The sequence below is a fragment of the Pangasianodon hypophthalmus genome, chromosome 18 (assembly GCF_027358585.1).
Source record: "Pangasianodon hypophthalmus isolate fPanHyp1 chromosome 18, fPanHyp1.pri, whole genome shotgun sequence".
Classification (NCBI taxonomy): domain Eukaryota; kingdom Metazoa; phylum Chordata; class Actinopteri; order Siluriformes; family Pangasiidae; genus Pangasianodon; species Pangasianodon hypophthalmus.
The window spans coordinates 20,331,313-20,356,493 of NC_069727.1; the positions used below are offsets into that span (position 1 = coordinate 20,331,313).

General features: G+C 47.4%; 29 non-coding genes and 1 pseudogene across 29 annotated transcripts; all 30 read left to right on the top strand.

Moving 5' to 3' along the window:
- The first annotated feature begins 1,915 nt into the window (after positions 1 to 1,915).
- Positions 1,916 to 2,121, top strand: LOC128321390 (uncharacterized; annotated as a pseudogene).
- Positions 2,122 to 2,722: 601 nt separating this feature from the next.
- LOC128321539 (U5 spliceosomal RNA) lies at positions 2,723 to 2,837 on the top strand. Its single transcript, XR_008305133.1, has one exon. It is a non-coding gene; the product is annotated as a U5 spliceosomal RNA (small nuclear RNA).
- A 303-nt stretch (positions 2,838 to 3,140) lies between these two features.
- LOC128321310 (U2 spliceosomal RNA) lies at positions 3,141 to 3,331 on the top strand. Its single transcript, XR_008304911.1, has one exon. It is a non-coding gene; the product is annotated as a U2 spliceosomal RNA (small nuclear RNA).
- A 601-nt stretch (positions 3,332 to 3,932) lies between these two features.
- On the top strand, positions 3,933 to 4,047 carry LOC128321540 (U5 spliceosomal RNA). The gene has a single exon (XR_008305134.1). It is a non-coding gene; the product is annotated as a U5 spliceosomal RNA (small nuclear RNA).
- Positions 4,048 to 4,350: 303 nt separating this feature from the next.
- On the top strand, positions 4,351 to 4,541 carry LOC128321311 (U2 spliceosomal RNA). Its single transcript, XR_008304912.1, has one exon. It is a non-coding gene; the product is annotated as a U2 spliceosomal RNA (small nuclear RNA).
- A 601-nt stretch (positions 4,542 to 5,142) lies between these two features.
- LOC128321541 (U5 spliceosomal RNA) lies at positions 5,143 to 5,257 on the top strand. The gene has a single exon (XR_008305136.1). It is a non-coding gene; the product is annotated as a U5 spliceosomal RNA (small nuclear RNA).
- A 303-nt stretch (positions 5,258 to 5,560) lies between these two features.
- Positions 5,561 to 5,751, top strand: LOC128321312 (U2 spliceosomal RNA). Its single transcript, XR_008304914.1, has one exon. It is a non-coding gene; the product is annotated as a U2 spliceosomal RNA (small nuclear RNA).
- Positions 5,752 to 6,352: 601 nt separating this feature from the next.
- LOC128321542 (U5 spliceosomal RNA) lies at positions 6,353 to 6,467 on the top strand. The gene has a single exon (XR_008305137.1). It is a non-coding gene; the product is annotated as a U5 spliceosomal RNA (small nuclear RNA).
- A 303-nt stretch (positions 6,468 to 6,770) lies between these two features.
- On the top strand, positions 6,771 to 6,961 carry LOC128321313 (U2 spliceosomal RNA). The gene has a single exon (XR_008304915.1). It is a non-coding gene; the product is annotated as a U2 spliceosomal RNA (small nuclear RNA).
- A 601-nt stretch (positions 6,962 to 7,562) lies between these two features.
- Positions 7,563 to 7,677, top strand: LOC128321543 (U5 spliceosomal RNA). The gene has a single exon (XR_008305138.1). It is a non-coding gene; the product is annotated as a U5 spliceosomal RNA (small nuclear RNA).
- Positions 7,678 to 7,980: 303 nt separating this feature from the next.
- On the top strand, positions 7,981 to 8,171 carry LOC128321314 (U2 spliceosomal RNA). Its single transcript, XR_008304916.1, has one exon. It is a non-coding gene; the product is annotated as a U2 spliceosomal RNA (small nuclear RNA).
- A 601-nt stretch (positions 8,172 to 8,772) lies between these two features.
- Positions 8,773 to 8,887, top strand: LOC128321544 (U5 spliceosomal RNA). The gene has a single exon (XR_008305139.1). It is a non-coding gene; the product is annotated as a U5 spliceosomal RNA (small nuclear RNA).
- Positions 8,888 to 9,190: 303 nt separating this feature from the next.
- On the top strand, positions 9,191 to 9,381 carry LOC128321315 (U2 spliceosomal RNA). Its single transcript, XR_008304917.1, has one exon. It is a non-coding gene; the product is annotated as a U2 spliceosomal RNA (small nuclear RNA).
- A 601-nt stretch (positions 9,382 to 9,982) lies between these two features.
- LOC128321545 (U5 spliceosomal RNA) lies at positions 9,983 to 10,097 on the top strand. The gene has a single exon (XR_008305140.1). It is a non-coding gene; the product is annotated as a U5 spliceosomal RNA (small nuclear RNA).
- A 303-nt stretch (positions 10,098 to 10,400) lies between these two features.
- Positions 10,401 to 10,591, top strand: LOC128321335 (U2 spliceosomal RNA). The gene has a single exon (XR_008304936.1). It is a non-coding gene; the product is annotated as a U2 spliceosomal RNA (small nuclear RNA).
- Positions 10,592 to 11,203: 612 nt separating this feature from the next.
- Positions 11,204 to 11,318, top strand: LOC128321548 (U5 spliceosomal RNA). Its single transcript, XR_008305142.1, has one exon. It is a non-coding gene; the product is annotated as a U5 spliceosomal RNA (small nuclear RNA).
- Positions 11,319 to 11,621: 303 nt separating this feature from the next.
- LOC128321336 (U2 spliceosomal RNA) lies at positions 11,622 to 11,812 on the top strand. The gene has a single exon (XR_008304937.1). It is a non-coding gene; the product is annotated as a U2 spliceosomal RNA (small nuclear RNA).
- Positions 11,813 to 12,424: 612 nt separating this feature from the next.
- LOC128321549 (U5 spliceosomal RNA) lies at positions 12,425 to 12,539 on the top strand. The gene has a single exon (XR_008305143.1). It is a non-coding gene; the product is annotated as a U5 spliceosomal RNA (small nuclear RNA).
- A 303-nt stretch (positions 12,540 to 12,842) lies between these two features.
- Positions 12,843 to 13,033, top strand: LOC128321318 (U2 spliceosomal RNA). The gene has a single exon (XR_008304919.1). It is a non-coding gene; the product is annotated as a U2 spliceosomal RNA (small nuclear RNA).
- A 608-nt stretch (positions 13,034 to 13,641) lies between these two features.
- LOC128321550 (U5 spliceosomal RNA) lies at positions 13,642 to 13,756 on the top strand. The gene has a single exon (XR_008305144.1). It is a non-coding gene; the product is annotated as a U5 spliceosomal RNA (small nuclear RNA).
- Positions 13,757 to 14,059: 303 nt separating this feature from the next.
- LOC128321319 (U2 spliceosomal RNA) lies at positions 14,060 to 14,250 on the top strand. Its single transcript, XR_008304920.1, has one exon. It is a non-coding gene; the product is annotated as a U2 spliceosomal RNA (small nuclear RNA).
- Positions 14,251 to 14,851: 601 nt separating this feature from the next.
- On the top strand, positions 14,852 to 14,966 carry LOC128321551 (U5 spliceosomal RNA). The gene has a single exon (XR_008305145.1). It is a non-coding gene; the product is annotated as a U5 spliceosomal RNA (small nuclear RNA).
- A 241-nt stretch (positions 14,967 to 15,207) lies between these two features.
- On the top strand, positions 15,208 to 15,398 carry LOC128321385 (U2 spliceosomal RNA). The gene has a single exon (XR_008304985.1). It is a non-coding gene; the product is annotated as a U2 spliceosomal RNA (small nuclear RNA).
- Positions 15,399 to 15,991: 593 nt separating this feature from the next.
- Positions 15,992 to 16,106, top strand: LOC128321552 (U5 spliceosomal RNA). Its single transcript, XR_008305147.1, has one exon. It is a non-coding gene; the product is annotated as a U5 spliceosomal RNA (small nuclear RNA).
- Positions 16,107 to 21,656: 5,550 nt separating this feature from the next.
- Positions 21,657 to 21,848, top strand: LOC128321394 (U2 spliceosomal RNA). The gene has a single exon (XR_008304990.1). It is a non-coding gene; the product is annotated as a U2 spliceosomal RNA (small nuclear RNA).
- Positions 21,849 to 22,452: 604 nt separating this feature from the next.
- LOC128321553 (U5 spliceosomal RNA) lies at positions 22,453 to 22,567 on the top strand. Its single transcript, XR_008305148.1, has one exon. It is a non-coding gene; the product is annotated as a U5 spliceosomal RNA (small nuclear RNA).
- A 303-nt stretch (positions 22,568 to 22,870) lies between these two features.
- LOC128321332 (U2 spliceosomal RNA) lies at positions 22,871 to 23,061 on the top strand. The gene has a single exon (XR_008304933.1). It is a non-coding gene; the product is annotated as a U2 spliceosomal RNA (small nuclear RNA).
- Positions 23,062 to 23,662: 601 nt separating this feature from the next.
- LOC128321554 (U5 spliceosomal RNA) lies at positions 23,663 to 23,777 on the top strand. Its single transcript, XR_008305149.1, has one exon. It is a non-coding gene; the product is annotated as a U5 spliceosomal RNA (small nuclear RNA).
- A 303-nt stretch (positions 23,778 to 24,080) lies between these two features.
- On the top strand, positions 24,081 to 24,271 carry LOC128321320 (U2 spliceosomal RNA). Its single transcript, XR_008304921.1, has one exon. It is a non-coding gene; the product is annotated as a U2 spliceosomal RNA (small nuclear RNA).
- A 601-nt stretch (positions 24,272 to 24,872) lies between these two features.
- Positions 24,873 to 24,987, top strand: LOC128321573 (U5 spliceosomal RNA). Its single transcript, XR_008305168.1, has one exon. It is a non-coding gene; the product is annotated as a U5 spliceosomal RNA (small nuclear RNA).
- The last annotated feature ends 194 nt before the right edge of the window (positions 24,988 to 25,181 follow it).

Consider the following 25,181-nt stretch of genomic DNA (forward strand, 5'->3'; position numbering starts at 1 on the left):
CTGGCTTCATCTCCATGGTCCGCCTGCTGTACGCTGGGGCGGTCAGCCGCGTCGTCGTGAACGGGCACTTGTCCGAGCTGATCGTACAGCGAGGAGGGGTCAGGCAGGGATGTCCGCTCTCGCCTTTGCTCTACGTCTTGTACTTGGAGCCTTTGGCAGAGCGGTTGAGAAGGGAGCCTGCGTTCCAAGGGCTACATGTCCCAGGTGCAGGTGGGACAAGGGCCAAGGTGTCGGTGTACGCCGATGACGCGACGTTGTTTCTTGGCCGGGATGAGGACTTCTGTGCGGTGGGCCGCGTTTTGGAGGCCTTTTCAGAGGCCACCGGAGCACGCGTCAACCGCGGTAAGTCCGCGGTCCTGTATGCAGGAGCGTGGGCGGGAAGGACAGATGTCCCGGGGGGGTTCTCTCTGTGCCAGGATGGGCTCAGGATTTTGGGGGTTGTCTTCTGGAGGGAAGGCAGCGCCCAAAAGAATTGGGACATTGCCCTGAGGAAGTTGCAGGTCAGGACCGAGAGCTGGGGCAGAAGGGACCTCTCCCTTACGGGGAGAGTAGTGGCGGCAAATTCTGATCTGCTGGCAGGCCTTAATCACCTGGCCTTCGTCTTCCCCGTCCCGTTTGTAACGGGAAGGCGCCTGGAGCGTACCATATTTACATTCATCTGGGGGGGGAGGAGTGAGCAGGTTGCCCGCGTCAGAATGTACATGGAGCGGGAAAAAGGCGGGAGGGGAGTACTTTGTGCTCCCCTCAAGACCATGGCATTGTATGTGGCCTTCCTGGCTAAGTTGGTCAGGGGAACAGAGGGCCACATGGCAACACTGTTCGCGAGGTTCTGGCTAGGCTTTACCCTGCGGACAGTGATCCCCTGGAGGGGGACTACGCCATGGTCGACCGATCGCCCATGGCATTACCAGAAGGCGGCTGACTTTGTTCGCGACCAGCCCTGGTGTCTGGTGGACGGCCTCGTGCTGGACCACCGGAAACTGTATAGGAGATGGAGAGACTGCTGTGCGGCACAGACCAGGGTGACCCTACCCCGTATGTCAGATATTGATTGGGCAGCTCTGCAGCCCAAGTGGCTGGACGGGGCCAGCAAGGATCTGCACTGGCTGGGGGCTCTGGGACGTCTCCCGGTAAGAGAACGTTTGTACCGGCATGGCTCATGTCGCACGCCTCTGTGTCCGGTGGGATGCGGAGGTGAGGAGACAATCGAGCATGCGATGTGGTCGTGCCCCGTCGCGACCTCGTTCTGGAGACGGGTGTCAGAGTGGTGGTCCACTGAAGGGGGAGCGGCTTTGCACCGTGACCTCGTGCTGTACGGCAGTGGGTTGAGACGCATGGAGCCGGAGAGGGCGAGGCCGTTGTGGCAAGTCGTCTCGGTGGCGAAGTGCGTTCTATGGGGCACGAGGTGCGAATGCACCCGGAGCCTGTCCCCACGGGTCGGCCAAGGAAACCTGTTCCGGGCATTCAGGGCCAGACTCCGAAAGGTAGGGCAAGGGGGAGATGGAGGACAGGGTATTGTAAGGGTAGGAGTGGGAGGTGTAGAGGAGGAAGGCTTCTCGGGGACTACAGTGGTGGGGTTTCCCTGGTGGCCTCATCATTGACGGGTAGAGGGGTGAACAGGAAGGTTGGAGGTCTCTCCTTCTCTTTTTTTTTTTTTTTTTTTTTTTTTTTTTTTTTTTTTTTTCTCTCCTAAGTTGGTTTAAATAACTACTTGATTGGAAATGGGGGGATGTGTATGTGTTGCAATTTTTGTGAAATTTTTGATGCAGGGATTATGCTGAAATGAGGGAATGATTTTATGAATGTTGCTGTTTTGTTTTTTGGTCTGATTGTAGTTTCTGATTTTTTGTTTTGTTCTTAGTTTTGCCTTGCTTTGATTGTGTAATTGGATGAAATAATGTTTGGATGATAAGGGTTTTTTTTTTGGATATGTTCTGGTTTTAATAAAAAAAAAAAAAAAAAAAAAAATCTGTTCTTATCAGTTTAATATCTGATACGTCCTCCATTCGAGGACTCTATATTAAACGGATTTTTAGAGCAGGGAGCTGGAAGAGGGGCTTGCTCCGTCCGCTCCACGCATCGACCTGGTATTGCAGTACCTCCAGGAACGGTGCACCTTCTGAAAAGGTTCAAAGAAAGAAAGAAAGGAAGAAAGAATGAAAATGACTGGGTTTTTTTTTTCTTTGGGGAGGGGCAGCCACATCTCTGGCTAGTCATTGTTCATATCGGCTCCTTCTCTGGGGCCACCACAAAGACCAGAACCATAGGAGTGGCTAGAAAGAAGTAAGGGAAGCCACTCCAACCCCACAGACAGTTCTAGGATGGCTTAAACACTGACTGAGTGGGTGGGTAATGGCTGTCTCTATAAGTGATTGGGAACTAGTAATCTGGCTCAGTGTAAGGTGACTTGAGCACCCCACCTCCAGCCTGACATCTTTTATAGCTCCCACAGAAGAAAAAGAGCAAAGTTACTTAAAAAAAAAAAAAAAAAAAAAATTGTAATTTGCAAATGTTTCATCTGTGCTTAGTGAGAAAGGAGGGAGCATAACAGGTTTTAATACAAACTATAGCCCATTGCTAAATGTAAACAAATCCTACACCTATAGCTTCAGCTCTGCCTGTTTAGCAATCAAGGTGCACGAGGCCGGCGCAAGCCACCTCACCCTAGGCCAGTCTTCTAGACTTCCAGAAGTGTTTCGGAGGCCTGGTCCTACTCCCCGTATAGCTCAGGTTTCTCTTCATTCACGCATAAATCTTTCGCCTTTTACTAAAGATTTCCGTGGAGAGGAACGTTGATGAGTTCAACTTATTTTTGTGGGCTTTGCTGTAGCAAAGCTGTATCTGTGTCTGGCAAAAAAAAGATTGACAGCTATCTGTTAGGGGTGGAGTCTGCCTACCGTGTATATGTGTCTGACCAAAAAAGATTGACAGCTATCTGTTAGGGGTGGAGTCTGCCTACCATGTATATGTGTCTGACAAAAGAGATTGACAGCTATCTGTTGGGGGAGGGGTCTGGCTGCCATGTATGTGTGTCTGACAAAAGAGATTGACAGGTATCTGTTGGGGGTGGAGTCTGGCTACCATTCTGGAGTCACCGCTTTACTGTGGGGTGTTCTTCAGGCCAGAGGAAAGAACAGGTTATCGCTTCTCGGCCTTTTGGCTAAGATCAAGTGTAGTATCTGTTCTTATCAGTTTAATATCTGATACGTCCTCCATTCGAGGACTCTATATTAAACGGATTTTTAGAGCAGGGAGCTGGAAGAGGGGCTTGCTCCGTCCGCTCCACGCATCGACCTGGTATTGCAGTACCTCCAGGAACGGTGCACCTTCTGAAAAGGTTCAAAGAAAGAAAGAAAGGAAGAAAGAATGAAAATGACTGGGTTTTTTTTTTCTTTGGGGAGGGGCAGCCACATCTCTGGCTAGTCATTGTTCATATCGGCTCCTTCTCTGGGGCCACCACAAAGACCAGAACCATAGGAGTGGCTAGAAAGAAGTAAGGGAAGCCACTCCAACCCCACAGACAGTTCTAGGATGGCTTAAACACTGACTGAGTGGGTGGGTAATGGCTGTCTCTATAAGTGATTGGGAACTAGTAATCTGGCTCAGTGTAAGGTGACTTGAGCACCCCACCTCCAGCCTGACATCTTTTATAGCTCCCACAGAAGAAAAAGAGCAAAGTTACTTAAAAAAAAAAAAAAAAAAAAAATTGTAATTTGCAAATGTTTCATCTGTGCTTAGTGAGAAAGGAGGGAGCATAACAGGTTTTAATACAAACTATAGCCCATTGCTAAATGTAAACAAATCCTACACCTATAGCTTCAGCTCTGCCTGTTTAGCAATCAAGGTGCACGAGGCCGGCGCAAGCCACCTCACCCTAGGCCAGTCTTCTAGACTTCCAGAAGTGTTTCAGAGGCCTGGTCCTACTCCCCGTATAGCTCAGGTTTCTCTTCATTCACGCATAAATCTTTCGCCTTTTACTAAAGATTTCCGTGGAGAGGAACGTTGATGAGTTCAACTTATTTTTGTGGGCTTTGCTGTAGCAAAGCTGTATCTGTGTCTGGCAAAAAAAAGATTGACAGCTATCTGTTAGGGGTGGAGTCTGCCTACCGTGTATATGTGTCTGACCAAAAAAGATTGACAGCTATCTGTTAGGGGTGGAGTCTGCCTACCATGTATATGTGTCTGACAAAAGAGATTGACAGCTATCTGTTGGGGGAGGGGTCTGGCTGCCATGTATGTGTGTCTGACAAAAGAGATTGACAGGTATCTGTTGGGGGTGGAGTCTGGCTACCATTCTGGAGTCACCGCTTTACTGTGGGGTGTTCTTCAGGCCAGAGGAAAGAACAGGTTATCGCTTCTCGGCCTTTTGGCTAAGATCAAGTGTAGTATCTGTTCTTATCAGTTTAATATCTGATACGTCCTCCATTCGAGGACTCTATATTAAACGGATTTTTAGAGCAGGGAGCTGGAAGAGGGGCTTGCTCCGTCCGCTCCACGCATCGACCTGGTATTGCAGTACCTCCAGGAACGGTGCACCTTCTGAAAAGGTTCAAAGAAAGAAAGAAAGGAAGAAAGAATGAAAATGACTGGGTTTTTTTTTTCTTTGGGGAGGGGCAGCCACATCTCTGGCTAGTCATTGTTCATATCGGCTCCTTCTCTGGGGCCACCACAAAGACCAGAACCATAGGAGTGGCTAGAAAGAAGTAAGGGAAGCCACTCCAACCCCACAGACAGTTCTAGGATGGCTTAAACACTGACTGAGTGGGTGGGTAATGGCTGTCTCTATAAGTGATTGGGAACTAGTAATCTGGCTCAGTGTAAGGTGACTTGAGCACCCCACCTCCAGCCTGACATCTTTTATAGCTCCCACAGAAGAAAAAGAGCAAAGTTACTTAAAAAAAAAAAAATAAAAATAATTGTAATTTGCAAATGTTTCATCTGTGCTTAGTGAGAAAGGAGGGAGCATAACAGGTTTTAATACAAACTATAGCCCATTGCTAAATGTAAACAAATCCTACACCTATAGCTTCAGCTCTGCCTGTTTAGCAATCAAGGTGCACGAGGCCGGCGCAAGCCACCTCACCCTAGGCCAGTCTTCTAGACTTCCAGAAGTGTTTCGGAGGCCTGGTCCTACTCCCCGTATAGCTCAGGTTTCTCTTCATTCACGCATAAATCTTTCGCCTTTTACTAAAGATTTCCGTGGAGAGGAACGTTGATGAGTTCAACTTATTTTTGTGGGCTTTGCTGTAGCAAAGCTGTATCTGTGTCTGGCAAAAAAAAGATTGACAGCTATCTGTTAGGGGTGGAGTCTGCCTACCGTGTATATGTGTCTGACCAAAAAAGATTGACAGCTATCTGTTAGGGGTGGAGTCTGCCTACCATGTATATGTGTCTGACAAAAGAGATTGACAGCTATCTGTTGGGGGAGGGGTCTGGCTGCCATGTATGTGTGTCTGACAAAAGAGATTGACAGGTATCTGTTGGGGGTGGAGTCTGGCTACCATTCTGGAGTCACCGCTTTACTGTGGGGTGTTCTTCAGGCCAGAGGAAAGAACAGGTTATCGCTTCTCGGCCTTTTGGCTAAGATCAAGTGTAGTATCTGTTCTTATCAGTTTAATATCTGATACGTCCTCCATTCGAGGACTCTATATTAAACGGATTTTTAGAGCAGGGAGCTGGAAGAGGGGCTTGCTCCGTCCGCTCCACGCATCGACCTGGTATTGCAGTACCTCCAGGAACGGTGCACCTTCTGAAAAGGTTCAAAGAAAGAAAGAAAGGAAGAAAGAATGAAAATGACTGGGTTTTTTTTTTCTTTGGGGAGGGGCAGCCACATCTCTGGCTAGTCATTGTTCATATCGGCTCCTTCTCTGGGGCCACCACAAAGACCAGAACCATAGGAGTGGCTAGAAAGAAGTAAGGGAAGCCACTCCAACCCCACAGACAGTTCTAGGATGGCTTAAACACTGACTGAGTGGGTGGGTAATGGCTGTCTCTATAAGTGATTGGGAACTAGTAATCTGGCTCAGTGTAAGGTGACTTGAGCACCCCACCTCCAGCCTGACATCTTTTATAGCTCCCACAGAAGAAAAAGAGCAAAGTTACTTAAAAAAAAAAAAATAAAAATAATTGTAATTTGCAAATGTTTCATCTGTGCTTAGTGAGAAAGGAGGGAGCATAACAGGTTTTAATACAAACTATAGCCCATTGCTAAATGTAAACAAATCCTACACCTATAGCTTCAGCTCTGCCTGTTTAGCAATCAAGGTGCACGAGGCCGGCGCAAGCCACCTCACCCTAGGCCAGTCTTCTAGACTTCCAGAAGTGTTTCGGAGGCCTGGTCCTACTCCCCGTATAGCTCAGGTTTCTCTTCATTCACGCATAAATCTTTCGCCTTTTACTAAAGATTTCCGTGGAGAGGAACGTTGATGAGTTCAACTTATTTTTGTGGGCTTTGCTGTAGCAAAGCTGTATCTGTGTCTGGCAAAAAAAAGATTGACAGCTATCTGTTAGGGGTGGAGTCTGCCTACCGTGTATATGTGTCTGACCAAAAAAGATTGACAGCTATCTGTTAGGGGTGGAGTCTGCCTACCATGTATATGTGTCTGACAAAAGAGATTGACAGCTATCTGTTGGGGGAGGGGTCTGGCTGCCATGTATGTGTGTCTGACAAAAGAGATTGACAGGTATCTGTTGGGGGTGGAGTCTGGCTACCATTCTGGAGTCACCGCTTTACTGTGGGGTGTTCTTCAGGCCAGAGGAAAGAACAGGTTATCGCTTCTCGGCCTTTTGGCTAAGATCAAGTGTAGTATCTGTTCTTATCAGTTTAATATCTGATACGTCCTCCATTCGAGGACTCTATATTAAACGGATTTTTAGAGCAGGGAGCTGGAAGAGGGGCTTGCTCCGTCCGCTCCACGCATCGACCTGGTATTGCAGTACCTCCAGGAACGGTGCACCTTCTGAAAAGGTTCAAAGAAAGAAAGAAAGGAAGAAAGAATGAAAATGACTGGGTTTTTTTTTTCTTTGGGGAGGGGCAGCCACATCTCTGGCTAGTCATTGTTCATATCGGCTCCTTCTCTGGGGCCACCACAAAGACCAGAACCATAGGAGTGGCTAGAAAGAAGTAAGGGAAGCCACTCCAACCCCACAGACAGTTCTAGGATGGCTTAAACACTGACTGAGTGGGTGGGTAATGGCTGTCTCTATAAGTGATTGGGAACTAGTAATCTGGCTCAGTGTAAGGTGACTTGAGCACCCCACCTCCAGCCTGACATCTTTTATAGCTCCCACAGAAGAAAAAGAGCAAAGTTACTTAAAAAAAAAAAAAAAAAAAAAATTGTAATTTGCAAATGTTTCATCTGTGCTTAGTGAGAAAGGAGGGAGCATAACAGGTTTTAATACAAACTATAGCCCATTGCTAAATGTAAACAAATCCTACACCTATAGCTTCAGCTCTGCCTGTTTAGCAATCAAGGTGCACGAGGCCGGCGCAAGCCACCTCACCCTAGGCCAGTCTTCTAGACTTCCAGAAGTGTTTCGGAGGCCTGGTCCTACTCCCCGTATAGCTCAGGTTTCTCTTCATTCACGCATAAATCTTTCGCCTTTTACTAAAGATTTCCGTGGAGAGGAACGTTGATGAGTTCAACTTATTTTTGTGGGCTTTGCTGTAGCAAAGCTGTATCTGTGTCTGGCAAAAAAAAGATTGACAGCTATCTGTTAGGGGTGGAGTCTGCCTACCGTGTATATGTGTCTGACCAAAAAAGATTGACAGCTATCTGTTAGGGGTGGAGTCTGCCTACCATGTATATGTGTCTGACAAAAGAGATTGACAGCTATCTGTTGGGGGAGGGGTCTGGCTGCCATGTATGTGTGTCTGACAAAAGAGATTGACAGGTATCTGTTGGGGGTGGAGTCTGGCTACCATTCTGGAGTCACCGCTTTACTGTGGGGTGTTCTTCAGGCCAGAGGAAAGAACAGGTTATCGCTTCTCGGCCTTTTGGCTAAGATCAAGTGTAGTATCTGTTCTTATCAGTTTAATATCTGATACGTCCTCCATTCGAGGACTCTATATTAAACGGATTTTTAGAGCAGGGAGCTGGAAGAGGGGCTTGCTCCGTCCGCTCCACGCATCGACCTGGTATTGCAGTACCTCCAGGAACGGTGCACCTTCTGAAAAGGTTCAAAGAAAGAAAGAAAGGAAGAAAGAATGAAAATGACTGGGTTTTTTTTTTCTTTGGGGAGGGGCAGCCACATCTCTGGCTAGTCATTGTTCATATCGGCTCCTTCTCTGGGGCCACCACAAAGACCAGAACCATAGGAGTGGCTAGAAAGAAGTAAGGGAAGCCACTCCAACCCCACAGACAGTTCTAGGATGGCTTAAACACTGACTGAGTGGGTGGGTAATGGCTGTCTCTATAAGTGATTGGGAACTAGTAATCTGGCTCAGTGTAAGGTGACTTGAGCACCCCACCTCCAGCCTGACATCTTTTATAGCTCCCACAGAAGAAAAAGAGCAAAGTTACTTAAAAAAAAAAAAATAAAAATAATTGTAATTTGCAAATGTTTCATCTGTGCTTAGTGAGAAAGGAGGGAGCATAACAGGTTTTAATACAAACTATAGCCCATTGCTAAATGTAAACAAATCCTACACCTATAGCTTCAGCTCTGCCTGTTTAGCAATCAAGGTGCACGAGGCCGGCGCAAGCCACCTCACCCTAGGCCAGTCTTCTAGACTTCCAGAAGTGTTTCGGAGGCCTGGTCCTACTCCCCGTATAGCTCAGGTTTCTCTTCATTCACGCATAAATCTTTCGCCTTTTACTAAAGATTTCCGTGGAGAGGAACGTTGATGAGTTCAACTTATTTTTGTGGGCTTTGCTGTAGCAAAGCTGTATCTGTGTCTGGCAAAAAAAAGATTGACAGCTATCTGTTAGGGGTGGAGTCTGCCTACCGTGTATATGTGTCTGACCAATAAAGATTGACAGCTATCTGTTAGGGGTGGGGTCTGCCTACCATGTATATGTGTCTGACAAAAGAGATTGACAGCTATCTGTTGGGGGAGGGGTCTGGCTGCCATGTATGTGTGTCTGACAAAAGAGATTGACAGGTATCTGTTGGGGGTGGAGTCTGGCTACCATTCTGGAGTCACCGCTTTACTGTGGGGTGTTCTTCAGGCCAGAGGAAAGAACAGGTTATCGCTTCTCGGCCTTTTGGCTAAGATCAAGTGTAGTATCTGTTCTTATCAGTTTAATATCTGATACGTCCTCCATTCGAGGACTCTATATTAAACGGATTTTTAGAGCAGGGAGCTGGAAGAGGGGCTTGCTCCGTCCGCTCCACGCATCGACCTGGTATTGCAGTACCTCCAGGAACGGTGCACCTTCTGAAAAGGTTCAAAGAAAGAAAGAAAGGAAGAAAGAATGAAAATGACTGGGTTTTTTTTTTCTTTGGGGAGGGGCAGCCACATCTCTGGCTAGTCATTGTTCATATCGGCTCCTTCTCTGGGGCCACCACAAAGACCAGAACCATAGGAGTGGCTAGAAAGAAGTAAGGGAAGCCACTCCAACCCCACAGACAGTTCTAGGATGGCTTAAACACTGACTGAGTGGGTGGGTAATGGCTGTCTCTATAAGTGATTGGGAACTAGTAATCTGGCTCAGTGTAAGGTGACTTGAGCACCCCACCTCCAGCCTGACATCTTTTATAGCTCCCACAGAAGAAAAAGAGCAAAGTTACTTAAAAAAAAAAAAATAAAAATAATTGTAATTTGCAAATGTTTCATCTGTGCTTAGTGAGAAAGGAGGGAGCATAACAGGTTTTAATACAAACTATAGCCCATTGCTAAATGTAAACAAATCCTACACCTATAGCTTCAGCTCTGCCTGTTTAGCAATCAAGGTGCACGAGGCCGGCGCAAGCCACCTCACCCTAGGCCAGTCTTCTAGACTTCCAGAAGTGTTTCGGAGGCCTGGTCCTACTCCCCGTATAGCTCAGGTTTCTCTTCATTCACGCATAAATCTTTCGCCTTTTACTAAAGATTTCCGTGGAGAGGAACGTTGATGAGTTCAACTTATTTTTGTGGGCTTTGCTGTAGCAAAGCTGTATCTGTGTCTGGCAAAAAAAAGATTGACAGCTATCTGTTAGGGGTGGAGTCTGCCTACCGTGTATATGTGTCTGACCAAAAAAGATTGACAGCTATCTGTTAGGGGTGGAGTCTGCCTACCATGTATATGTGTCTGACAAAAGAGATTGACAGCTATCTGTTGGGGGAGGGGTCTGGCTGCCATGTATGTGTGTCTGACAAAAGAGATTGACAGGTATCTGTTGGGGGTGGAGTCTGGCTACCATTCTGGAGTCACCGCTTTACTGTGGGGTGTTCTTCAGGCCAGAGGAAAGAACAGGTTATCGCTTCTCGGCCTTTTGGCTAAGATCAAGTGTAGTATCTGTTCTTATCAGTTTAATATCTGATACGTCCTCCATTCGAGGACTCTATATTAAACGGATTTTTAGAGCAGGGAGCTGGAAGAGGGGCTTGCTCCGTCCGCTCCACGCGTCGACCTGGTATTGCAGTACCTCCAGGAACGGTGCACCTTCTGAAAAGGTTCAAAGAAAGAAAGAAAGAAAGGAAGAAAGAATGAAAATGACTGGGTTTTTTTTTTTCTTTGGGGAGGGGCAGCCACATCTCTGGCTAGTCATTGTTCATATCGGCTCCTTCTCTGGGGCCACCACAAAGACCAGAACCATAGGAGTGGCTAGAAAGAAGTAAGGGAAGCCACTCCAACCCCACAGACAGTTCTAGGATGGCTTAAACACTGACTGAGTGGGTGGGTAATGGCTGTCTCTATAAGTGATTGGGAACTAGTAATCTGGCTCAGTGTAAGGTGACTTGAGCACCCCACCTCCAGCCTGACATCTTTTATAGCTCCCACAGAAGAAAAAGAGCAAAGTGCTTAAAAAAAAAAAAAAAAAAAAAAAAAAAAATTGTAATTTGCAAATGTTTCATCTGTGCTTAGTGAGAAAGGAGGGAGCATAACAGGTTTTAATACAAACTATAGCCCATTGCTAAATGTAAACAAATCCTACACCTATAGCTTCAGCTCTGCCTGTTTAGCAATCAAGGTGCACGAGGCCGGCGCAAGCCACCTCACCCTAGGCCAGTCTTCTAGACTTCCAGAAGTGTTTCGGAGGCCTGGTCCTACTCCCCGTATAGCTCAGGTTTCTCTTCATTCACGCATAAATCTTTCGCCTTTTACTAAAGATTTCCGTGGAGAGGAACGTTGATGAGTTCAACTTATTTTTGTGGGCTTTGCTGTAGCAAAGCTGTATCTGTGTCTGGCAAAAAAAAGATTGACAGCTATCTGTTAAGGGTGGAGTCTGCCTACCGTGTATATGTGTCTGACCAAAAAAGATTGACAGCTATCTGTTAGGGGTGGAGTCTGCCTACCATGTATATGTGTCTGACAAAAGAGATTGACAGCTATCTGTTGGGGGAGGGGTCTGGCTGCCATGTATGTGTGTCTGACAAAAGAGATTGACAGGTATCTGTTGGGGGTGGAGTCTGGCTACCATTCTGGAGTCACCGCTTTACTGTGGGGTGTTCTTCAGGCCAGAGGAAAGAACAGGTTATCGCTTCTCGGCCTTTTGGCTAAGATCAAGTGTAGTATCTGTTCTTATCAGTTTAATATCTGATACGTCCTCCATTCGAGGACTCTATATTAAACGGATTTTTAGAGCAGGGAGCTGGAAGAGGGGCTTGCTCCGTCCGCTCCACGCGTCGACCTGGTATTGCAGTACCTCCAGGAACGGTGCACCTTCTGAAAAGGTTCAAAGAAAGAAAGAAAGAAAGGAAGAAAGAATGAAAATGACTGGGTTTTTTTTTTTCTTTGGGGAGGGGCAGCCACATCTCTGGCTAGTCATTGTTCATATCGGCTCCTTCTCTGGGGCCACCACAAAGACCAGAACCATAGGAGTGGCTAGAAAGAAGTAAGGGAAGCCACTCCAACCCCACAGACAGTTCTAGGATGGCTTAAACACTGACTGAGTGGGTGGGTAATGGCTGTCTCTATAAGTGATTGGGAACTAGTAATCTGGCTCAGTGTAAGGTGACTTGAGCACCCCACCTCCAGCCTGACATCTTTTATAGCTCCCACAGAAGAAAAAGAGCAAAGTGCTTAAAAAAAAAAAAAAAAAAAAAAAAAAAAATTGTAATTTGCAAATGTTTCATCTGTGCTTAGTGAGAAAGGAGGGAGCATAACAGGTTTTAATACAAACTATAGCCCATTGCTAAATGTAAACAAATCCTACACCTATAGCTTCAGCTCTGCCTGTTTAGCAATCAAGGTGCACGAGGCCGGCGCAAGCCACCTCACCCTAGGCCAGTCTTCTAGACTTCCAGAAGTGTTTCGGAGGCCTGGTCCTACTCCCCGTATAGCTCAGGTTTCTCTTCATTCACGCATAAATCTTTCGCCTTTTACTAAAGATTTCCGTGGAGAGGAACGTTGATGAGTTCAACTTATTTTTGTGGGCTTTGCTGTAGCAAAGCTGTATCTGTGTCTGGCAAAAAAAAGATTGACAGCTATCTGTTAGGGGTGGAGTCTGCCTACCGTGTATATGTGTCTGACCAAAAAAGATTGACAGCTATCTGTTAGGGGTGGAGTCTGCCTACCATGTATATGTGTCTGACAAAAGAGATTGACAGCTATCTGTTGGGGGAGGGGTCTGGCTGCCATGTATGTGTGTCTGACAAAAGAGATTGACAGGTATCTGTTGGGGGTGGAGTCTGGCTACCATTCTGGAGTCACCGCTTTACTGTGGGGTGTTCTTCAGGCCAGAGGAAAGAACAGGTTATCGCTTCTCGGCCTTTTGGCTAAGATCAAGTGTAGTATCTGTTCTTATCAGTTTAATATCTGATACGTCCTCCATTCGAGGACTCTATATTAAACGGATTTTTAGAGCAGGGAGCTGGAAGAGGGGCTTGCTCCGTCCGCTCCACGCATCGACCTGGTATTGCAGTACCTCCAGGAACGGTGCACCTTCTGAAAAGGTTCAAAGAAAGAAAGAAAGGAAGAAAGAATGAAAATGACTGGGTTTTTTTTTTTCTTTGGGGAGGGGCAGCCACATCTCTGGCTAGTCATTGTTCATATCGGCTCCTTCTCTGGGGCCACCACAAAGACCAGAACCATAGGAGTGGCTAGAAAGAAGTAAGGGAAGCCACTCCAACCCCACAGACAGTTCTAGGATGGCTTAAACACTGACTGAGTGGGTGGGTAATGGCTGTCTCTATAAGTGATTGGGAACTAGTAATCTGGCTCAGTGTAAGGTGACTTGAGCACCCCACCTCCAGCCTGACATCTTTTATAGCTCCCACAGAAGAAAAAGAGCAAAGTGCTTAAAAAAAAAAAAAAAAAAAAAAAAAAAAATTGTAATTTGCAAATGTTTCATCTGTGCTTAGTGAGAAAGGAGGGAGCATAACAGGTTTTAATACAAACTATAGCCCATTGCTAAATGTAAACAAATCCTACACCTATAGCTTCAGCTCTGCCTGTTTAGCAATCAAGGTGCACGAGGCCGGCGCAAGCCACCTCACCCTAGGCCAGTCTTCTAGACTTCCAGAAGTGTTTCGGAGGCCTGGTCCTACTCCCCGTATAGCTCAGGTTTCTCTTCATTCACGCATAAATCTTTCGCCTTTTACTAAAGATTTCCGTGGAGAGGAACGTTGATGAGTTCAACTTATTTTTGTGGGCTTTGCTGTAGCAAAGCTGTACCTGTGTCTGGCAAAAAAAAGATTGACAGCTATCTGTTAGGGGTGGAGTCTGCCTACCGTGTATATGTGTCTGACCAAAAAAGATTGACAGCTATCTGTTAGGGGTGGAGTCTGCCTACCATGTATATGTGTCTGACAAAAGAGATTGACAGCTATCTGTTGGGGGAGGGGTCTGGCTGCCATGTATGTGTGTCTGACAAAAGAGATTGACAGGTATCTGTTGGGGGTGGAGTCTGGCTACCATTCTGGAGTCACCGCTTTACTGTGGGGTGTTCTTCAGGCCAGAGGAAAGAACAGGTTATCGCTTCTCGGCCTTTTGGCTAAGATCAAGTGTAGTATCTGTTCTTATCAGTTTAATATCTGATACGTCCTCCATTCGAGGACTCTATATTAAACGGATTTTTAGAGCAGGGAGCTGGAAGAGGGGCTTGCTCCGTCCGCTCCACGCATCGACCTGGTATTGCAGTACCTCCAGGAACGGTGCACCTTCTGAAAAGGTTCAAAGAAAGACAGAAAGGAAGAAAGAATGAAAATGACTGGGTTTTTTTTTTCTTTGGGGAGGGGCAGCCACATCTCTGGCTAGTCATTGTTCATATCGGCTCCTTCTCTGGGGCCACCACAAAGACCAGAACCATAGGAGTGGCTAGAAAGAAGTAAGGGAAGCCACTCCAACCCCACAGACAGTTCTAGGATGGCTTAAACACTGACTGAGTGGGTGGGTAATGGCTGTCTCTATAAGTGATTGGGAACTAGTAATCTGGCTCAGTGTAAGGTGACTTGAGCACCCCACCTCCAGCCTGACATCTTTTATAGCTCCCACAGAAGAAAAAGAGCAAAGTTACTTAAAAAAAAAAAAAAAAAAAAAATTGTAATTTGCAAATGTTTCATCTGTGCTTAGTGAGAAAGGAGGGAGCATAACAGGTTTTAATACAAACTATAGCCCATTGCTAAATGTAAACAAATCCTACACCTATAGCTTCAGCTCTGCCTGTTTAGCAATCAAGGTGCACGAGGCCGGCGCAAGCCACCTCACCCTAGGCCAGTCTTCTAGACTTCCAGAAGTGTTTCGGAGGCCTGGTCCTACTCCCCGTATAGCTCAGGTTTCTCTTCATTCACGCATAAATCTTTCGCCTTTTACTAAAGATTTCCGTGGAGAGGAACGTTGATGAGTTCAACTTATTTTTGTGGGCTTTGCTGTAGCAAAGCTGTATCTGTGTCTGGCAAAAAAAAGATTGACAGCTATCTGTTAGGGGTGGAGTCTGCCTACCATGTATATGTGTCTGACAAAAGAGATTGACAGCTATCTGTTGGGGGAGGGGTCTGGCTGCCATGTATGTGTGTCTGACAAAAGAGATTGACAGGTATCTGTTGGGGGTGGAGTCTGGCTACCATTCTGGAGTCACCGCTTTACTGTGGGGTGTTCTTCAGGCCAGAGGAAAGAACAGGTTATCGCTTCTCGGCCTTTTGGCTAAGATCAAGTGTAGTATCTGTTCTTATCAGTTTAATATCTGATACGTCCTCCATTCGAGGACTCTATATTAAACGGATTTTTAGAGCAGGGAGCTGGAAGAGGGGCTTGGTCCGTCCGCTCCACGCATCGACCTGGTATTGCAGTACCTCCAGGAACGGTGCACCTTCTGAAAAGGTTCAAAGAAAGGAAGAAAGAATGAAAATGACTGGGTTTTTTTTTTCTTTGGGGAGGGGCAGCCACATCTCTGGCTAGTCATTGTTCATATCGGCTCCTTCTCTGGGGCCACCACAAAGACCAGAACCATAGGAGTGGCTAGAAAGAAGTAAGGGAAGCCACTCCAACCCCACAGACAGTTCTAGGATGGCTTAAACACTGACTGAGTGGGTGGGTAATGGCTGTCTCTATAAGTGATTGGGAACTAGTAATCTGGCTCAGTGTAAGGTGACTTGAGCACCCCACCTCCAGCCTGACATCTTTTATAGCTCCCACAGAAGAAAAAGAGCAAAGTTACTTAAAAAAAAAAAAAAAAAAAAAATTGTAATTTGCAAATGTTTCATCTGTGCTTAGTGAGAAAGGAGGGAGCATAACAGGTTTTAATACAAACTATAGCCCATTGCTAAATGTAAACAAATCCTACACCTATAGCTTCAGCTCTGCCTGTTTAGCAATCAAGGTGCACGAGGCCGGCGCAAGCCACCTCACCCTAGGCCAGTCTTCTAGACTTCCAGAAGTGTTTCGGAGGCCTGGTCCTACTCCCCGTATAGCTCAGGTTTCTCTTCATTCACGCATAAATCTTTCGCCTTTTACTAAAGATTTCCGTGGAGAGGAACGTTGATGAGTTCAACTTATTTTTGTGGGCTTTGCTGTAGCAAAGCTGTATCTGTGTCTGGCAAAAAAAAGATTGACAGCTATCTGTTAGGGGTGGAGTCTGCCTACCGTGTATATGTGTCTGACCAAAAAAGATTGACAGCTATCTGTTAGGGGTGGAGTCTGCCTACCATGTATATGTGTCTGACAAAAGAGATTGACAGCTATCTGTTGGGGGAGGGGTCTGGCTGCCATGTATGTGTGTCTGACAAAAGAGATTGACAGGTATCTGTTGGGGGTGGAGTCTGGCTACCATTCTGGAGTCACCGCTTTACTGTGGGGTGTTCTTCAGGCCAGAGGAAAGAACAGGTTATCGCTTCTCGGCCTTTTGGCTAAGATCAAATGGCGGGAGTCGATGCTCATGGGCCGGTCCGAGTGACGCGGTTGAAAAATTCAGTAAGGATTGAGTTGCAGCAGGATGCAACCCAAGCAGAGAAGTCTCGCTTTAATGTGGAGCATTTTGTCAAGGAGATATTACAGCATGTTGCGAAACAGCAGACCACTTCTGTTCTGTGCCTGCAGGACTTTGCTCACTCTGGATTTATGGATGTGACCTTTGGGGATATGCCTTCTTGTTTGGATTTTGTGGCTACCTGGGGGAAGAATCAGCAACATCCTTCTCTGCTAGGTTTAAAGGTAAGGGCTCTTTACCTTTGGGAGGATGTACCTTTGACTGTGCATATGTATAACCCTTTTGTGGAAGAGGATGACATCAGACATTTTCTCCGGAGGTTTTGTTTGAAGGTGGAGGGGGGACAAAAAATCTGCAACGCTTTTGGGATTTGGACTGGAAAACGAAAATATCAGGTGCGCTTTCGGCCGGATCCGGCAGCTCCCGGTGGAGTTGTGCAGCCTCCGGGGTCTTTCGCCATCGGGCCCCATAGAGGTTTCCTCCATTACCCTGGGCAGCCAGTGACCTGCAGGAAATGTGGGGCGGTCGGGCACACAAAATCCTCTTGTAAGAGCAGCAATTGCCGTTTTTGCGGTTCACAAGAGCATGTGTCGGCAGGGTGCAATGCCCCCAAAAAGTGCAGCCTGTGTGGAGGGGAAGACCACCTCTACAGAAACTGCTCTTTGAGAAAGAGAACTTTTGCTGACCTCTTCTTCTTTGACGACTTGAAGGGGAAAGGTGAGGAAGGTTCGGACACAAAGCTGGGGAAGATTGCCTCAGAAGCGGGAGGGAGTCGAAAGTCAGCCTGGATAGGAAAAGTGGATGAAAAAAAACGGTCAATTTCCCAAGATGGCTCTCCAACCTTGATTGAAGAAAGCCATGCAGAAAAGGCGGGAAACCAGTTGGAACAGAACAAAGAAGAGAAAAAAGTGGAGGAAGGAGGAAGGCAAAAGCAGGGGGCACCAGAGAGCAACGAGAGGAATGGAGAGGAAGGTGGGGAAACGGTGGAGGAAGGAGGGGTTGGGGCTCCCTCTGCTGTGGCAGGGGTGCCTGTGCGGGATCCTTCTGCCCATGTGGACCTGCACAAAGATGGTTCTCAGGTACAGTTTGAGGAGCTGGGTGAAGTGGGGGAGCAGATGGAGTGGGGCAACGGCCCTTTTGACGGCTCAGCGGAGCCGCCAGAATGGGTAACGGTTCCGGGGAAGCGGCCTTTCCCCAGGGAGGAGTTGGAGGTGGAGCCAGTGAGGAGAACCCGCCTTGCGACAGCAAATCGCTATGAGCTCCTCGAAGGTGTGGAGGAAATGGAGGACTGTGGGTTTTCCTCACCGGAGGCGCTGCCCCTATCTCCCCCTTCCCCCTTTCTAGGATGGGATGAGGAGGGGCTCAGGGTAACTATTGGGATGGGGAGGGACGCTAGAGGGAGGGGTAAGTTGCCCCCAAGGGAATAAGATATAAAAGTTTCTTTTGTTTTGGTTGTCATTTGTAAGGCTGTCTATGAAGATTTGTACTTTAAATGTGAGGGGGCTGAGGAACCCCATAAAGAGGAGAGGTTTTTTTCTGTCCTTAAACTATGTGTCTTTTGATGTATTGTTTTTACAAGAATGTCACCTGAAAGACAAGGGGGATGTAGATGTTTTTAAAAAAAGACTGGGGGAAAGGGGTTTCTGAGTGGGGGGTGGGGAATGTGAAGGAAGGCGGAGTGGGTATTTTGTTTAAGGGTTGGGATGTTATAGTGGAAGCTTCGGTGTGCATGGTGCCGGGGAGGGTTCTGTGTGTCGACTGCAGATGGCGGGGGGTCCCCCTTAGACTGATAAATGTCTATGCGCCTTGTGCTGGGGGGGGGAGGGGGGAGTTCTTCGGGGCCTTGGAGCACGTCTGTTTTACCAACAGACTGGTGCTCCTGGGTGGTGATTTCAATGTCTCCCTGGATAAAGCGGAGGTAACAGAGGGGAGTTTGGAGTTGCAGACCCTTTGCAGAGCATTCCATTTGGTAGATGCCAGCAAAGTGGCAGGGTCAAGTGTGCCAAGCTTCACATGGAGTAATTCCCGTGGAGCTCAGTCCAGGCTGGACTACCTGTTTTTCCCCAGAGGACAGGAGGCGAAAGATTATGTAAATAGACCTATATGGGCCTCGGACCACAACATGATTGGAGTTTCTGTGGCACTAAGTGGGCAGAGCAGAGGCCAGAATTATTGGCGGCTCAATATAGGCCTGCTGCAGGATGATGCCTTTTGCGAGTCGTACCGCACTGCCTTTAAAGGCTGGCAGGCCATGAGGGTGGGGTGGCCCACTTGGGGTGACTGGTGGGAGGGTGTGAAGGAGCGCACAGGGGCTTTTTGTAGCGAATGGGCAAGGAGGAAAGCCCGGAGTGAGCGAGAAGAGATCCAAGCTGCCTCGGAGGAGTTGCAGGTCCTGGGATCAAAACTTGCGTCCGGGGAGTCTAAGGATTGGGATGGGTTTGCAGAGCGGAAAGCTCAAATCTATTGTTTTTTCGAGAAACGGGCCAAAGCCTTTGCTGTATTGGCTGGGGCGCGTGAGATGGTGGATGGGGAGCGCCCGTCCAGGTATTTTTTCCAGGCAGTACGGGCAAGGCAGAAAAAGTCTCGAATTGAAAGCTTGCGGTATAGAGGGAGGGTAGTGGGGACCATCACAGAAATGTTGGAGGCAGCTGTGGACTTCTATGAGGCTCTCTTTTGCAAAAGGGGCCAGGAAGGGGAAGAGCGAGATAGCTTGATACGAGGCCTCACAGCCAAGCTACCTGAAGAAGAGTGTGGGAGTCTGGAAGCAGACCTGTCCCTCAGAGAAATCGAGGAAGCCATGCGGTCACTGAAGCGCGGTTCTGCGCCAGGACTGGATGGTCTGCCGGTGGAGTTTTACTCTACTTTCTGGGATTTGGTTGGGCCGGGTTTGCGGTCTGTATATCTAGAGCGGATAGAGCAGGGTTTTCTCACCCCCTCTATGAGGATGGGCTGTATCTCCCTGCTGTACAAGAAAGGCGAGCGGTCAGATCTAGCCAATTGGCGCCCGATAACGCTTCTAACGGTGGACTATAAAATCTTGGCTAAGGTCATCACTTTGAGGTTGGGGAAAGTGATGAGGTTTGTCATCCACCCTGACCAAACATGTGGTGTGCAGGGCCGGTCGTGTGCCCTGAACTTATGTTTAGTTCGAGATGTGATCAGCAAGGCAAGTGAGCAAAGAGTCCCCTTAGCTTTGCTGAGTCTTGACCAGGAGAAGGCCTTTGATCGGGTGAGCCATTCTTTCCTTTTTGCAGTGCTCAAAAGGTTGAATTTTGGGCCAAGGTTTACAGGCATGGTAAAGCTTCTTTATGAAAATGTTGCCAGCAGGGTCTGCGTCAATGGCTTCTTGTCAAGGCCAGTGCAGCAGGCAGGAGGTGTGCGACAGGGGTGCCCACTCTCCCCACTGTTATATGTGCTGGCGATTGAGCCGCTAGCTGCCAGCCTACGAGTAGATAAAAGACTGGCGGGTTTTCATGTTCCAGGAGGGGATGGACGCAGAGCTTTGGTCTCACTTTACGCGGATGATCTGACACTCTTCATAACAGATGAGGAGGATTTTCATCGGGTGGACTCCCATTTGGGGTTCTACTGCCGGGCCTCTGGAGCGTCGGTAAATACCGAGAAGTCCATGGTCATGGCATGTGGATCCTGGCGGGGTAGGTCAAGTGTTTTGGGTGGCTACCCAGTATGCGTAGATGGAATAAAGATCTTAGGGGTCAATTTCTTCCATGCGGCTAGCGGTGCCAGGAATTGGGCTAGCTTGCTGAAAAAGGTGCGGCAACGCCTTGACCAATGGGACCCAAGGAGGCTGTCGATTAACGGCCGGGTCCTGGTTGTGAAGACAGACATTCTGACTAGGCTGATCCACGTGGCCCAGGTCTTTCCAATCCCCCTCGCAGGAGGGTCCAGGATAGAAAGGCTGGTTTTTAAGTTTGTTTGGGGAGGGAGAACAGAGCTGGTGCAGAGGGCTCTCATGTACCTGCCAATAAAAAAAGGGGGAAGGGGAATTCCAAACCTCCTCTGGAAAACCATGGCCATGCTGATAGCTTTTCATGCTAAGCTAGTAATCCACCCATCCAGCCATCTTGCCTCATGCTTTGCCAGGTACTGACTAGGGTTCCCTTTGAGGACCCTGGCACCTCTGGAGCAGTCGAGCCCGTGGACCTTCGAGAGACCGTGGCACTATGAGCGCATGGCACAAGTCTTGAGGCTGAAGCCCGGATGTCTCGAGGGTGGCCTGGTATTAGATCACAGACGCCTTTATGACCTTCTGATGGACAACCATCTGGTCCCTTCCGCCCAGCTCGTTGTAGGCCGGGAGGTCAGTTGGGAGTCCCTCCAACCAGACTACTTGGAGGGGGAGGCAAAAGTTTTGAATTGGCTAGTGGCTTTAGGTCGCCTCCCAGTGAGGGAACGTTTGTATCGTTTCGGGATCGCGAGGACACCCCTGTGTCCCATGGGGTGTGGGCAGGAAGAAACAGTGTTGCATGTGTTTTGGACCTGTCCTTGCACCCAAGCCTTTTGGGGGCTAGTGAAAGAGTGGTGGAGAGAGGGCCCCAACATCTCATTGAATGATAACCTGATAAGGTTCGGGGAAGGTCTGGAAGCCTTAATCCCAGAGCAGCGGGAAATTGTGTGGTCAGTGGTTTCGGAGGGGAAGAGGGCACTTTGGGCATGGAGGGGAAAGTGCCTGCGAGCACAAAAGCCCAGGTTAGAGCCACGCTCCATTTTCTGCAGCTTTCTAGGTCATATGAAGAGTTTAGGGGAAAGGCAGGTGGCCCTGCGAAGGGGTGAAGGGGCTTGCAGGGGCCGTCCGGGGGTCCCCAGGGTGGGGGTGGGGTAGGTCATGTTGTTTTCTTTCTTTCCTTTTTTTTTTTCTTTTCTTCGGATGCATTTGTTTGTTGTTTTTTTTTCAGTGTTTCTGTTATCTGCCGGGGGGGGGGGGGGGGGGGGGGGCAGAGTATGGCAGAGTGTTTTTTTTTTTGTTTGTTTGTTTGTTTGCTTGTTTTTTTGGGGGGGTTTGATACATCTCTAAATGGGGGGATTGATTTGTCATGTTCGTGAGGGTGGGTAATATTTAAGTGTTGTGTTTTGATTGTACAATTATTATTAAGTATGTGTGCTCGAGGAAATGGAACTGTATGTGCCTGTGTTTTATAAATAAAAATATAAAAAAAAAAAAAAAATCTGTTCTTATCAGTTTAATATCTGATACGTCCTCCATTCGAGGACTCTATATTAAACGGATTTTTAGAGCAGGGAGCTGGAAGAGGGGCTTGCTCCGTCCGCTCCACGCATCGACCTGGTATTGCAGTACCTCCAGGAACGGTGCACCTTCTGAAAAGGTTCAAAGAAAGAAAGGAAGAAAGAATGAAAATGACTGGGTTTTTTTTTTTCTTTGGGGAGGGGCAGCCACATCTCTGGCTAGTCATTGTTCATATCGGCTCCTTCTCTGGGGCCACCACAAAGACCAGAACCATAGGAGTGGCTAGAAAGAAGTAAGGGAAGCCACTCCAACCCCACAGACAGTTCTAGGATGGCTTAAACACTGACTGAGTGGGTGGGTAATGGCTGTCTCTATAAGTGATTGGGAACTAGTAATCTGGCTCAGTGTAAGGTGACTTGAGCACCCCACCTCCAGCCTGACATCTTTTATAGCTCCCACAGAAGAAAAAGAGCAAAGTGCTTAAAAAAAAAAAAAAAAAAAAAAAAAAAAATTGTAATTTGCAAATGTTTCATCTGTGCTTAGTGAGAAAGGAGGGAGCATAACAGGTTTTAATACAAACTATAGCCCATTGCTAAATGTAAACAAATCCTACACCTATAGCTTCAGCTCTGCCTGTTTAGCAATCAAGGTGCACGAGGCCGGCGCAAGCCACCTCACCCTAGGCCAGTCTTCTAGACTTCCAGAAGTGTTTCGGAGGCCTGGTCCTACTCCCCGTATAGCTCAGGTTTCTCTTCATTCACGCATAAATCTTTCGCCTTTTACTAAAGATTTCCGTGGAGAGGAACGTTGATGAGTTCAACTTATTTTTGTGGGCTTTGCTGTAGCAAAGCTGTATCTGTGTCCGCCAAAAAAAAGATTGACAGCTATCTGTTAGGGGTGGAGTCTGCCTACCGTGTATATGTGTCTGACCAAAAAAGATTGACAGCTATCTGTTAGGGGTGGAGTCTGCCTACCATGTATATGTGTCTGACAAAAGAGATTGACAGCTATCTGTTGGGGGAGGGGTCTGGCTGCCATGTATGTGTGTCTGACAAAAGAGATTGACAGGTATCTGTTGGGGGTGGAGTCTGGCTACCATTCTGGAGTCACCGCTTTACTGTGGGGTGTTCTTCAGGCCAGAGGAAAGAACAGGTTATCGCTTCTCGGCCTTTTGGCTAAGATCAAGTGTAGTATCTGTTCTTATCAGTTTAATACCTGATACGTCCTCCATTCGAGGACTCTATATTAAACGGATTTTTAGAGCAGGGAGCTGGAAGAGGGGCTTGCTCCGTCCGCTCCACGCATCGACCTGGTATTGCAGTACCTCCAGGAACGGTGCACCTTCTGAAAAGGTTCAAAGAAAGAAAGAAAGGAAGAAAGAATGAAAATGACTGGGTTTTTTTTTTCTTTGGGGAGGGGCAGCCACATCTCTGGCTAGTCATTGTTCATATCGGCTCCTTCTCTGGGGCCACCACAAAGACCAGAACCATAGGAGTGGCTAGAAAGAAGTAAGGGAAGCCACTCCAACCCCACAGACAGTTCTAGGATGGCTTAAACACTGACTGAGTGGGTGGGTAATGGCTGTCTCTATAAGTGATTGGGAACTAGTAATCTGGCTCAGTGTAAGGTGACTTGAGCACCCCACCTCCAGCCTGACATCTTTTATAGCTCCCACAGAAGAAAAAGAGCAAAGTTACTTAAAAAAAAAAAAAAAAAAAAAATTGTAATTTGCAAATGTTTCATCTGTGCTTAGTGAGAAAGGAGGGAGCATAACAGGTTTTAATACAAACTATAGCCCATTGCTAAATGTAAACAAATCCTACACCTATAGCTTCAGCTCTGCCTGTTTAGCAATCAAGGTGCACGAGGCCGGCGCAAGCCACCTCACCCTAGGCCAGTCTTCTAGACTTCCAGAAGTGTTTCGGAGGCCTGGTCCTACTCCCCGTATAGCTCAGGTTTCTCTTCATTCACGCATAAATCTTTCGCCTTTTACTAAAGATTTCCGTGGAGAGGAACGTTGATGAGTTCAACTTATTTTTGTGGGCTTTGCTGTAGCAAAGCTGTATCTGTGTCTGGCAAAAAAAAGATTGACAGCTATCTGTTAGGGGTGGAGTCTGCCTACCGTGTATATGTGTCTGACCAAAAAAGATTGACAGCTATCTGTTAGGGGTGGAGTCTGCCTACCATGTATATGTGTCTGACAAAAGAGATTGACAGCTATCTGTTGGGGGAGGGGTCTGGCTGCCATGTATGTGTGTCTGACAAAAGAGATTGACAGGTATCTGTTGGGGGTGGAGTCTGGCTACCATTCTGGAGTCACCGCTTTACTGTGGGGTGTTCTTCAGGCCAGAGGAAAGAACAGGTTATCGCTTCTCGGCCTTTTGGCTAAGATCAAGTGTAGTATCTGTTCTTATCAGTTTAATATCTGATACGTCCTCCATTCGAGGACTCTATATTAAACGGATTTTTAGAGCAGGGAGCTGGAAGAGGGGCTTGCTCCGTCCGCTCCACGCATCGACCTGGTATTGCAGTACCTCCAGGAACGGTGCACCTTCTGAAAAGGTTCAAAGAAAGAAAGAAAGGAAGAAAGAATGAAAATGACTGGGTTTTTTTTTTCTTTGGGGAGGGGCAGCCACATCTCTGGCTAGTCATTGTTCATATCGGCTCCTTCTCTGGGGCCACCACAAAGACCAGAACCATAGGAGTGGCTAGAAAGAAGTAAGGGAAGCCACTCCAACCCCACAGACAGTTCTAGGATGGCTTAAACACTGACTGAGTGGGTGGGTAATGGCTGTCTCTATAAGTGATTGGGAACTAGTAATCTGGCTCAGTGTAAGGTGACTTGAGCACCCCACCTCCAGCCTGACATCTTTTATAGCTCCCACAGAAGAAAAAGAGCAAAGTTACTTAAAAAAAAAAAAAAAAAAAAAATTGTAATTTGCAAATGTTTCATCTGTGCTTAGTGAGAAAGGAGGGAGCATAACAGGTTTTAATACAAACTATAGCCCATTGCTAAATGTAAACAAATCCTACACCTATAGCTTCAGCTCTGCCTGTTTAGCAATCAAGGTGCACGAGGCCGGCGCAAGCCACCTCACCCTAGGCCAGTCTTCTAGACTTCCAGAAGTGTTTCGGAGGCCTGGTCCTACTCCCCGTATAGCTCAGGTTTCTCTTCATTCACGCATAAATCTTTCGCCTTTTACTAAAGATTTCCGTGGAGAGGGACGTTGATGAGTTCAACTTATTTTTGTGGGCTTTGCTGTAGCAAAGCTGTATCTGTGTCTGGCAAAAAAAAGATTGACAGCTATCTGTTAGGGGTGGAGTCTGCCTACCGTGTATATGTGTCTGACCAAAAAAGATTGACAGCTATCTGTTAGGGGTGGAGTCTGCCTACCATGTATATGTGTCTGACAAAAGAGATTGACAGCTATCTGTTGGGGGAGGGGTCTGGCTGCCATGTATGTGT